The 9,997-nt window shown below is 42.3% G+C and overlaps 1 non-coding gene across 1 annotated transcript; it reads left to right on the top strand.

The window, feature by feature from the left end:
• Nucleotides 1-1,143: 1,143 nt before the first annotated feature.
• Nucleotides 1,144-1,246, top strand: LOC123821227. Its single transcript, XR_006786078.1, has one exon. It is a non-coding gene; the product is annotated as a U6 spliceosomal RNA (small nuclear RNA).
• Nucleotides 1,247-9,997: the final 8,751 nt, after the last annotated feature.

The following is a 9,997-nucleotide window of genomic DNA, read 5'->3' as shown; positions in this document are numbered from 1 at the left end:
AGGGAAGGGGATAATGGGGGAAAGTAGGGGAAGGGTCATCAGGGAACATGTATAAAGGACCCATGGATAAAGACAAAGGGGGTAGAACTGAGGGTGGGAGGAGGGGATGGGCGAGGGGGGAGGGAGTAGAGGGGAGAAAAGGGAGACAACTGTACTTCAAAAACAATAAAAAAATAAAAATGAAATTTTGTTTATCATAAAAGAAAAGGCTAGAGAAGTAGGAAAAGCTATCATTTAAGGCCTCCTACACCATGTTAAGGATTTTCACTTCCACTGCAAGAGAAATGGGAAGCTGTTAAAAGGCAGAGAGCCGATTTGTGGGTGTATTTTTGTTTTGTTTTGTTTTGTTTTGTTTTGTTTTGTTTTGTTTTAAGGTGGGCATGAAGCTGCTATGAGCCACCGCATGGGAAAGCCTGCCTGATAAAGAACTCAACGGAGAGAAAATCAAAGCAGACAGAGGGAGGGGAAGTCAACTCTTGAATACTTATCTTTAAGCAGCTGATCCTTGAATTCATTTACACCTGGATCATAAGCCAAAGTTTCTTGGGAATATACAGGGGCCCTTGGATATACCAGGTCAAGAATCTCTGCTATCGGAGCATAGAGGAAAGGTTCCTAACCTAAACTGGGGAGCAAGGTTCAGAGAGGCCTCTTGAAAGATGAGAAAGATTTGGGGGGTGATTGAAAGTAGTCATGTAGTAGAAGGCACAGTGGGAGAAGTGTTCCCAGCAGAGGATTATTCTTGTGAAGGCGATAGATAGCTCATGGCTCATGTGGATTGGTTTTCCATATGACTGAGTGAAAGCATATGGGAAATGTGGTAATAGAAGTCCTGGCTGGAGAGACAGGCAGAGGGGTAGGCTGTTAAGAAACCTGAGCTTGCCCAGGTAGCTCAGATGGTTAGAGAGCCGTCCCTATACACCCAGGTTGCAGGTTTGATCCCTGGTCAGAACGCATACAAGAAGCAACCAATGAATGCATAGATAAGCAGAATGACAAACTGTTCTCTCTCCCTCTTTCTAAATTAATAAATAATTTTTATTTATTAATAAATAAGAGAGAGAGGAAGGGAGTAGGGCAGGGGGAGATCTCTCTCTCTCTCTCTAAATTAATAAGTTAAAATTTAAAAAAAAAACTGGATGCTTGTTTTGGCAGCAAATATACTAAAATTGGAACAATACAGAGAAGAGTAGCATGGTCCCTGAACAAAGATGACATACAAATTCGTGAAGCATTCCATATTTTTAAGTTTCTGCATGGCTCAAGAAACCATCATCAAAATGAAAATGGAACAGACTATGTGCGAGAGCATATTTGCCAGTGATACATCAGACAAGGGTTTATCTCCAAAATATATAAAGAACTCACAGGACTCTACTCCAGGAAGATAAACAACCCAATTAAAAAATGGACAAAGACCCTGAATAGACACTTCTCCAAGGAGGACATACAGAGGGCCCATAAACATGTGAAAAAATGATTGACATCACCAGCCATCAGAGAGATACAAATAAAAAACACAATGAGATATCACCTCACACCTGTCAGAATGGCTATCCTTAATAATGCAACAAACAAGTGCTGGCTAGGTTGTGGAGAAAAGGGAACCCTAGTGCACTATTAATGGGAATGGAGACTGGTGCAGCCACTGTGGAAAACAGTATGGAATATCTTCAGAAAATTAAAAATGGAACTGCCTTATGACCCAGTGATTCCACTGCTGGGAATATACCCTAAGAATCTTGGAACACCAATTCAAAAGAACATATGCAGTCCAAATGTTCATAGCAGTGCTATTTACAATAGATAAGTGTTGGAAATAGCCCACCTGCTCATCAGTAGATGAGTGGATTAAAAAACTGGTACATCTGTACAACAGAATATTATCCAGCAGAAAGAAAGACAAAAGTCCTATCTTTTGCTACAGCATGGATGAAATTGGTGACTGTTATGCTAAGTGAAATAAGCTAGTTGGCAAAGACGAGTAACTGGACTCTAATGAACAAAATAAACTAATGAGAAAAACAGAACCAGAGACATGGAAACATGGAGCAGACTGATAGCTATAGGAGGGGAGGAGAGGATGGTGGAAGGAAGGGGAAGGGAATAGTCAGAGAACATGTATGAATGACACATGGACAGGACAACAGAGGGGGTTGACTTTGGCTAGAGGGGTGGGCTGGGTGGAGGAGGCAAAAGGAAAAATATTAGGACAACTGTAATGGAATAAACAATTTAAAAAAGAAAAGAAGCCTGGGATTTACACAAGGGCTCTGGAGATCTGAGTCATATAGAAGATACAAGACAAGTACACCTTTTCCGCATCTCTCTCTGCAAAGCAAGTCCACACATTTCTCCATCCCCTTCCCCCACCCTGATGTAGTTCTCTTACCTGTCTCCTTCTCCTAAGATCCAAAGGCCCTTAAAAAAAGAAGAGAAAAAACAAAGACTAGTACACCTTCTCAGATGCATATGGAATGAGAAAAGGAAGGAAGGGCTCAAATATGAATTCTAGATTTCTGTTTATGGCGACCTGATGACTAAGAATTGGTAGTGTAATTCACTAGACTAGGAAAATGGAAGGAGCCAGCCCGTCTAAGAGTAAATGGGGTTAGGAGTTATGTAGACATCAGGAACAACTGTGATGAGAACTACACTGAGCAAATGGAAGTGGATGTATAGATGTGGAAGTTAGAAGAGAGCTCTGACCTAGACATAAATGTATGAGTGGTCAATGTTTGCCTGCTGGTGGCTGAACCTCAGCAGTGGGTGAGCAGGCTAGAATGAACGTAGGTCAGAGGGCCGGAGGGAGCAGTGAGGAAAGATGTTCATGAAAACAATAAAGAGGGAACTAGTAGAGAAACCATGCAGAGGAGAACCAAGACAGAAAGGAAGAAGAACAAAGTTTAAAGAAGGGAGTCCACAGAGTCTTCAGGCTTCAGAACTAAAAGTAGTCGGGGCTCCTTCTGAATATTTGGTTCAGGAGGAATATTATGTTCCTTTCTTTGTACCAGATGCCAGGAAGCTCAGAGACTTGTGACATACATCTAGCAACTACACATAACTTTAAAATCATTATATTCATCAATCTTATCCTTAGTTTTCTTTTGCTTATTGTTATTCCCCCTTTTACTACTCCTTTTTTTTTTTGTATTTCTTTGTATCACCTTAAAATCCTAAGGTGGAGGGGAAATCAGTAAACAAGTATGTGGCATCCAGGAGGAGACCCCAGGCTGCAGGCGTGGTGCAGTGCCAACCACTCACACTGTCTCGTGCGCAGCCTGCTTCCCTCATTTGTCTTACCTGCCTCCATCCTGTGGTCATTTAAGTTTGAGGCTCCTCATCTAAACAATCCCTAAGATCCTTTCCTGCTCTAAATTGGATGAATCTGTACTTCTTCAATGCTCAAATCCCATGAGTGAAGTTACCACATATAATATCAAGTAGTCAGAATAACAGTTTTTTATGAAGTTCTACTAAAAACATCAAAACAGTGAACGTATATGATATGCACAGCATTTGAGAGGAGGTAGGTTGGGCTTCGAAAGCACCATGACAGCGTGGTCCGGATCTTTGTCGCTGATCTCCATGAGATCCAGAGCTACCACGCATGTTCAATGGGATTTAAAATAAAATGACTGTGTGGCACATCATTAGACCATGATGTTCAAGGCTAATTCCATGAACCTCTGCATTAATGGGGCAATATTCTGTTTGGCTTTATTCTATTAATATTTATAGAGTACTCATTACCATAGCAACTAAGTGCTTTCCACAGAGAACTGATCAAATTTTAAGGAGAGGTGAACAGGAGAGGGGAGGACCACTGCAGGAGCTGAAAGGAAGCTTCTGATCTCCTTCTAAATAACCCTTTCCTTCCCCAGTCTGACAGAGCACAGTTCTCCTAGAGCATTTGTTTCATGCCTACCATCCCCAAATCTTGGCAATGTACAGTCTTGGTTCACTGGAGGATTGCTCCGTGCAATATTGAGCTCATCCTTAAGAAAAATCTTAATTTTCAGTGCCCTTTTCCTCTTCAGGGAGAGTGAGTAAAGTATATTGTTGCTAAGCCGGGTTTTGAAATCAGACTGTCTGGATTGAATTCTAGCTCTTCCACTTACTAGCTAAGTCTCCTTTGGCAAGTTACTTAATCTTTCTGACCTTGGTTTTCTCTTCAGTGAAATGGGGATACTAAGAGTGCCTACTTCATAGTTTATTATGAGAATCAAGTGAATTGATGACTGTTTAGTACATTCAAGAATTTCTGGTATGTATAAATGCTCAATAAATGTTAGCTATTATTTCAACACATCCTTGTCTTCTGTTCTCAGCCACCAGAATACTCACGCTGTCCTTCTCTTCCTGGCTTTCTGCAAAGAGATAAAACTTCTTCCCTAAGATGAAATCCCTCCTGGGAACCACACAGAGGAGTGGAAGGAAGGTGGCTCCCATCTGGCCAGATCAATTGATCAGATCAAAAATGCCTAAACTTCTGCAACTGGAAACACATTCTCTGGGTAAAAAAAAAATTCTTTATAAGTATGTTCTGCTAGATTTAACTTTCATAAAGGCAAAGAGCATGGCCCAGTCATTTATCTCTATATGTAAAGCCCAAACCACCCTCATATCTCATTCAAACTAAGATGTAGATGAGTGACTTGTTACCCCTCTCTAAGAACATGCACACACACAGAACTATGGCAAGCCGATTATTTCAGGCTCTATGACAGGTGGAGGGGCTAACAAAAAAATGATGGAGGCTTGCTCCTTGCCTTCATGGAAGTTAAATCTAGCAGGAGAAAATATTAAATAAAATGTGTTTACCCAAAGAATATTTCAGGTAGAATATTAGACATGATTCAAGAGGAATGTGGCCGGGGTCTTTGTGCATTCCTACACCACACTGTGGAGATGGGCACAGCTCTAGCAGAGGTAAGCTGGACCTTGGCGTGGAGTCAGATGGCGTTCCTCTCCTTGGAGAGTTTCGTACCTGGTGTGGTGTAGCAGTGCCATCAATACTACTGACTCATCTTTGCATAATCACAGAGACTGTCTCATACAAAGTCGGAAGCATCAACACCCAAACCTGAGAGTTAAGATTTCAGATAAGCGCCCTTGAAACTTGGAAGAGGTCGGTTTAGGATAAATAAAGGGACACGCTCCTTTACACTGTGGGTAGTAAATTCATTACCTCATCTGGAACTTGTTACTGCAAGAGCCTACATAAACCAAAATTAAAATTAGGTTCAAGAGGGTTGCAATGAATGTATGAATGAACAGTAACAAACAGGCTCTGGAGGTGAAGTCAATCAGGTTTCAATACAATAAAAATCCACTAAGGAGCGACTGCTTTGTGCCGATCATGACTTTGGACACATTCCTAACTTTCTGAAGGTATTATTCTCTTCCATCAAATGACCATCTCCAAAGCAGGAGGCTGGGTGAGAGACGGAGTTTGCTAACCACTGGGATGTTTCTGATATCCAATGGTCTTTATTATTACAGTGTACTTTGCCAGATCTTAATAAATTCAAATCCCCCTTATTCCCTCACCCAGACCTCAAAGAATCGTTCACCAAAGGGCAATGGTTCAACTCTAGAAGAATAATTGGGAAGCATAACCTAAGTACTAGAAAAAAGAAGGGGAAGCCACATCTGCTCAAGTTTTTCAACAGTTTTCATGCCAAAGTTGAAATACTCTGGCTAGTTAAGTGGTAAATGCTGTTTTCATGCTCTTTAATTCAGCAGCTTGGTACCTACAGGTGGGATGGTTTTAGTTATAGGTAGAGAAAGTCCCAGGAGGAGTGATAAGGGGGCTCACAAGACCCTATTCTCCTTGGTGTGCCCTTTTGCCTCAACTCATTGACAAATGTCCCAAAGACCCCTGGGTCATAGCTTGGTCACTCTAGGTCAGCGATTCTCAAACTCTAGCATACCTCAGAAACACCTAGAGGGCTTGTTAAACTAAATAGTGGGTGTCAAGCCCACAGAGTTTCTGCTTCAGTAGGTTTGTGGTGGGTCCCAACATTTGCATTTCTAACAAGTTGCCAAGTAGTGCTAACTCTGCTGGTCCAGGAATCGAAATTTGGGAAGCCAGGCAATAGGTCATGATGGCCACTCAAAATCAGTCTCCACCTGGGATAGATTACGTTCAAGCTCTCTTCTGCCTCTTACACCCAAGGATGGAGAAAGGCTCCAAGAACAGTGTTAGATAGCTTGGTGGTGGGGGCGGGGCTAAAAGGTCTGGAGGGAATACTGGGACTTGTGTTCAGTGCTTTGCTGTTTTTCCCAGGAGAGGGCTCTGGGGCTGCTCCCCAAACTTACCCCCAAGGCTCACACATCCCTCTGACTTCCTTACTCTCAACCCGTCTTCTACAAGAGCCCTGCTTCCACCACAGGACTCCCAGCCATCTCCCATACTGGCAGCTCAGCTATCACTCTTCCCCATCTCCCTGTCAGGGAGCAGCTGCTCCCAGTCCTGGGGAAACTTGCCTGTCAAGAAGTGACTGTCTGGGGCTGTGAATTGCAAATCTCCCCAGTACCAGCCTAATCTCCCTGCCTAAGAGGCAGCTGTCCTGCGGGAAGGACCCCTTTCCCACTTTACACACACTCACACACACGCCCCAGCCATGACCACCAGCAGGATGCTTCCAGTGGCCGCCTACATGGGGATCCCTCAGAAATTGCTCCTGAGCTTTAAACGCCACACTCAGCCTCAGACCAGGGAGCAAAGATCCGAGGAAAAACTTCAGTCACCTGCAAAGTGTGGCGAAAAAGAGGGAGGGTGGGGAGAAGGAGTAATTTCCTGCTTAAAGTATATGCTAGTCATCATTATTTGGTTCTGGGATCTTGACATGTTTAGTCTCTTTTAACCACATGCCAATTGAGAGAAACTTCGCTTTAGGAGAGAGTGGACATGATAAATAAATCCACAACCCAGGATCCAGGATCTCCGAAACCGCCCAAAGGAGAAAGGCTGAAATGAGTAATTCTCTCTGAGCCCACTCATCCTTTCACATGAATCAACTAAAAAGTGAAAAAACGTGCATGTACACTCACACTCATACTCCTTCTCACTTTCCACAGGACTGACTTTCTTGTTCTGGAAACACTGCCTGCTCACTGAGCAGTCACATGCATAACAATTGGCGGAGAGACTGGTCTGGCTGGACGCAGGACATTCCCTTGCTCCTCCCCAACCTCCCTCATTCTCTTACTCCCTTCCACCACCCAAAGATGCAGACTCACTTCTCTTCTGGACTTCACCGCCACAAGTAATGCAGTCCCTTTCTGTAGAGCCTGAGACTCCTTGGAAAATCTTCCAGGGTGTCCATCTTTCTCAACCCTTTTTTTTTTAAGTGGAAGCAGTCATCTTTAAACCATATAACTGATACCTTCATTGTCAGAGATATTATTTTCTAAATAAATAGTATAAAAGAGTAATACTGCACCAAGTTAAATACCAATATCATCCATCTTCGTGGCTGTCAAAGGTAAAAGTATTAAATGTATCACTTCTGTGAGAGTGATTGCTGATAAACTATCAGATACCTCATCTTCCATGGATTTATTTTTAGGTACTTAAATTGGCATGAATGTGCATCTTCATGCTGTAAAGAAAAAAAGACTTAAGAGTAAGGGTGTGAGCAGGTTGTGATTCTAAATGTGCCGTAAGGAGAACAGTCTCTCCAGGGAACATTTTTAAAAGACCCATTCTAATGTTCTCTGTAGCAATTAACTTTATTTCCCAGGTTTATAAAAATTCAATTGCATTTCCACAAAAGAAAAAGAATTCACCACCTTCCCCTCCTTACGACAAAGCCCCAGCAGCAAGTTATTATCACTTTGGCTAATCAGAGAGAAACCACCTGCAGGAATACTCCCCTTTCTGTCAGCTCCCAGCAGAACCATCCAAATGATGATTAATCACTGAATAAACGGCAGAATTGACAACAGCATAATGACAAAGAGAAAGCAGAGACAGGGCCTGAGCAGTGGGTGCATGTGGTCCTGCCCCAGTGGGTGGAAGGGCCGAAGAAGATGGATGACCCTGTAAGCGCTTGACACTTAAGTATCTTGTCTTTTACAAGGGGGGTTACTTCTGCCAAATTCAACAAATAAGGCAGTATGCATCAAGTGGACGTGCTTCCTATGGCTGTCAAAAGCAAGCAGAAACGTCTTAAAAATTAAACTAATAAGCTTAAATTGACAGCTCAAGCTCAGATGATAGCAGAAACAAGAGACACTACAAATGACAGCCTAATCCATTATTGTGGAAGGGATTCAGAATATTTTACTGATTACAGCCTCAGATTACCCTAACCGTGTCCCTACTAATTTGAAAAGTGATGAATCACTAAGTTCAAACAGGGCTCAGCAGAGTCAATTATACTGAGCAGTAATATCAAAAGCTCGTGTTTTCTACACTAAGGAATAAAACATGTTATGCCTAATAACAAACAGAAATGAGGTCGATTACCCACTCTCTGTTGACCAAGTCATTAGCAATAAGAACGTTCCTCTAATTTTTCAATATTTCTTTTCAGGATATGTACTCCCTGCCCCAAGGATTCCTACTAGCCAAAGTTTATTAACATGAAAAAGATTTGTAGTAAATGAAATATTGGTTTGCCGCCAGCTTAATGCCCTTCAGATACTATCAGTTTTCAGAGCTTTCATGCTCCAATGAAAAGAGCAGTTACTGGTCAGACTTACTCTCTCTCGGGCATCATTAATACCATCATCTTCCTCATCATGATCACCTTCACCAGTCTTTTTTTTTCCCTGTAAAACAGAAAACCTTACATTCACCAGCATTTTGTGCACATCTTTCCACTGGCTCTAACTTAAATAGATACCCCTGACCAGTGCCCTCTTCTGCACACACAGCACTCTTTGGTACTCATGGGTCTGCCTTGTCTCATGGATGTCTTTCCATGCTAATTTATATCCACAGAAAGCTTTTCACTGGCTCTGACATCATGTATCAGGATTTTCTACATTACTATACATTTTCTTCAACAGTATGTCTTTTTCTCAATCACACCTAGAACAATGTTTTGCACCTTGCGGGTGCTCAGCAAATGTCTGTTAAATGACTTTAATTTTGGTCCTTTTACTAGACTTAACCAACACCAGGTCTGATAGATGAGGTCTTCAAATTCCTTCCCAAGGGGAGTTCTCAGGAATGTGTAAATCACATTAAGACCGAAGTAAGCAATCACCTTGAAACAGCAGAGAAACCGAGGAACGGATGATCATCCGTTGTTTCATAGATGGACTTTGAAATAGTGAACAACCCCCTGTCTCACCACTTAGAAACATTGCATTGGGAATCAGTTTTTCTCACCAAAATCCAATCCCTACCATTCTCCAATATCTAAAGAGTTTAATGTCATATTCACAACTTAGCTTTGATTGCATCCCTGGCCTGGCTCTCAAGCCCCTGTCTCCAGCTAACCCTCTTCCCCATATTGCCTGCGTGACTAACCCTCTCCCAGGACACGCACACACACACCACTCACTGTGTTATGTCCTGTCTTCACCTTTGCCCTTCAACAAGCCTGGTCTCCTTTTCCTCTCCTATTCAGACATTCTCTTCTTCTTATACCCCACCACCCTTCTCTGGAGCTCCCTCCCTTCTACAGAATAAAATCTTACTATCTTGCCTCAGATGCTTTGTGAGACTATAACCAGCCACAGCCAGCATGAGGGAGCAAGGACTTCAGGGTTATTAAGCCATTCCAAACTCTTCATTCACTCACTGTGTGACTTTGAGCACCTTGCTTGAACTCCTAAAACCATCCCTACTTCTCTGAAACAGGGATAAAGATATATACCTTAGAGCATTATTGGAAAAAAATTAAATGAAACGACATGTGAGAAAAGCTTGGTTCAGACACTGCAAAGATTGTGTCATTTCTTTCTGAATGCCCAGTGTAAAGCCTTGGGCCTGACATATAATAGTAAATGCTTCCTTAATATTGAATGAGGAGAG

Source organism: Phyllostomus hastatus, unplaced genomic scaffold, assembly GCF_019186645.2.
Source record: "Phyllostomus hastatus isolate PE091 unplaced genomic scaffold, TTU_PhHast_1.1 phas_contig_38, whole genome shotgun sequence".
In the NCBI taxonomy this organism is placed as follows: Eukaryota; Metazoa; Chordata; class Mammalia; order Chiroptera; family Phyllostomidae; genus Phyllostomus; species Phyllostomus hastatus.
This window is presented reverse-complemented; position numbering and strand designations above follow the sequence as displayed.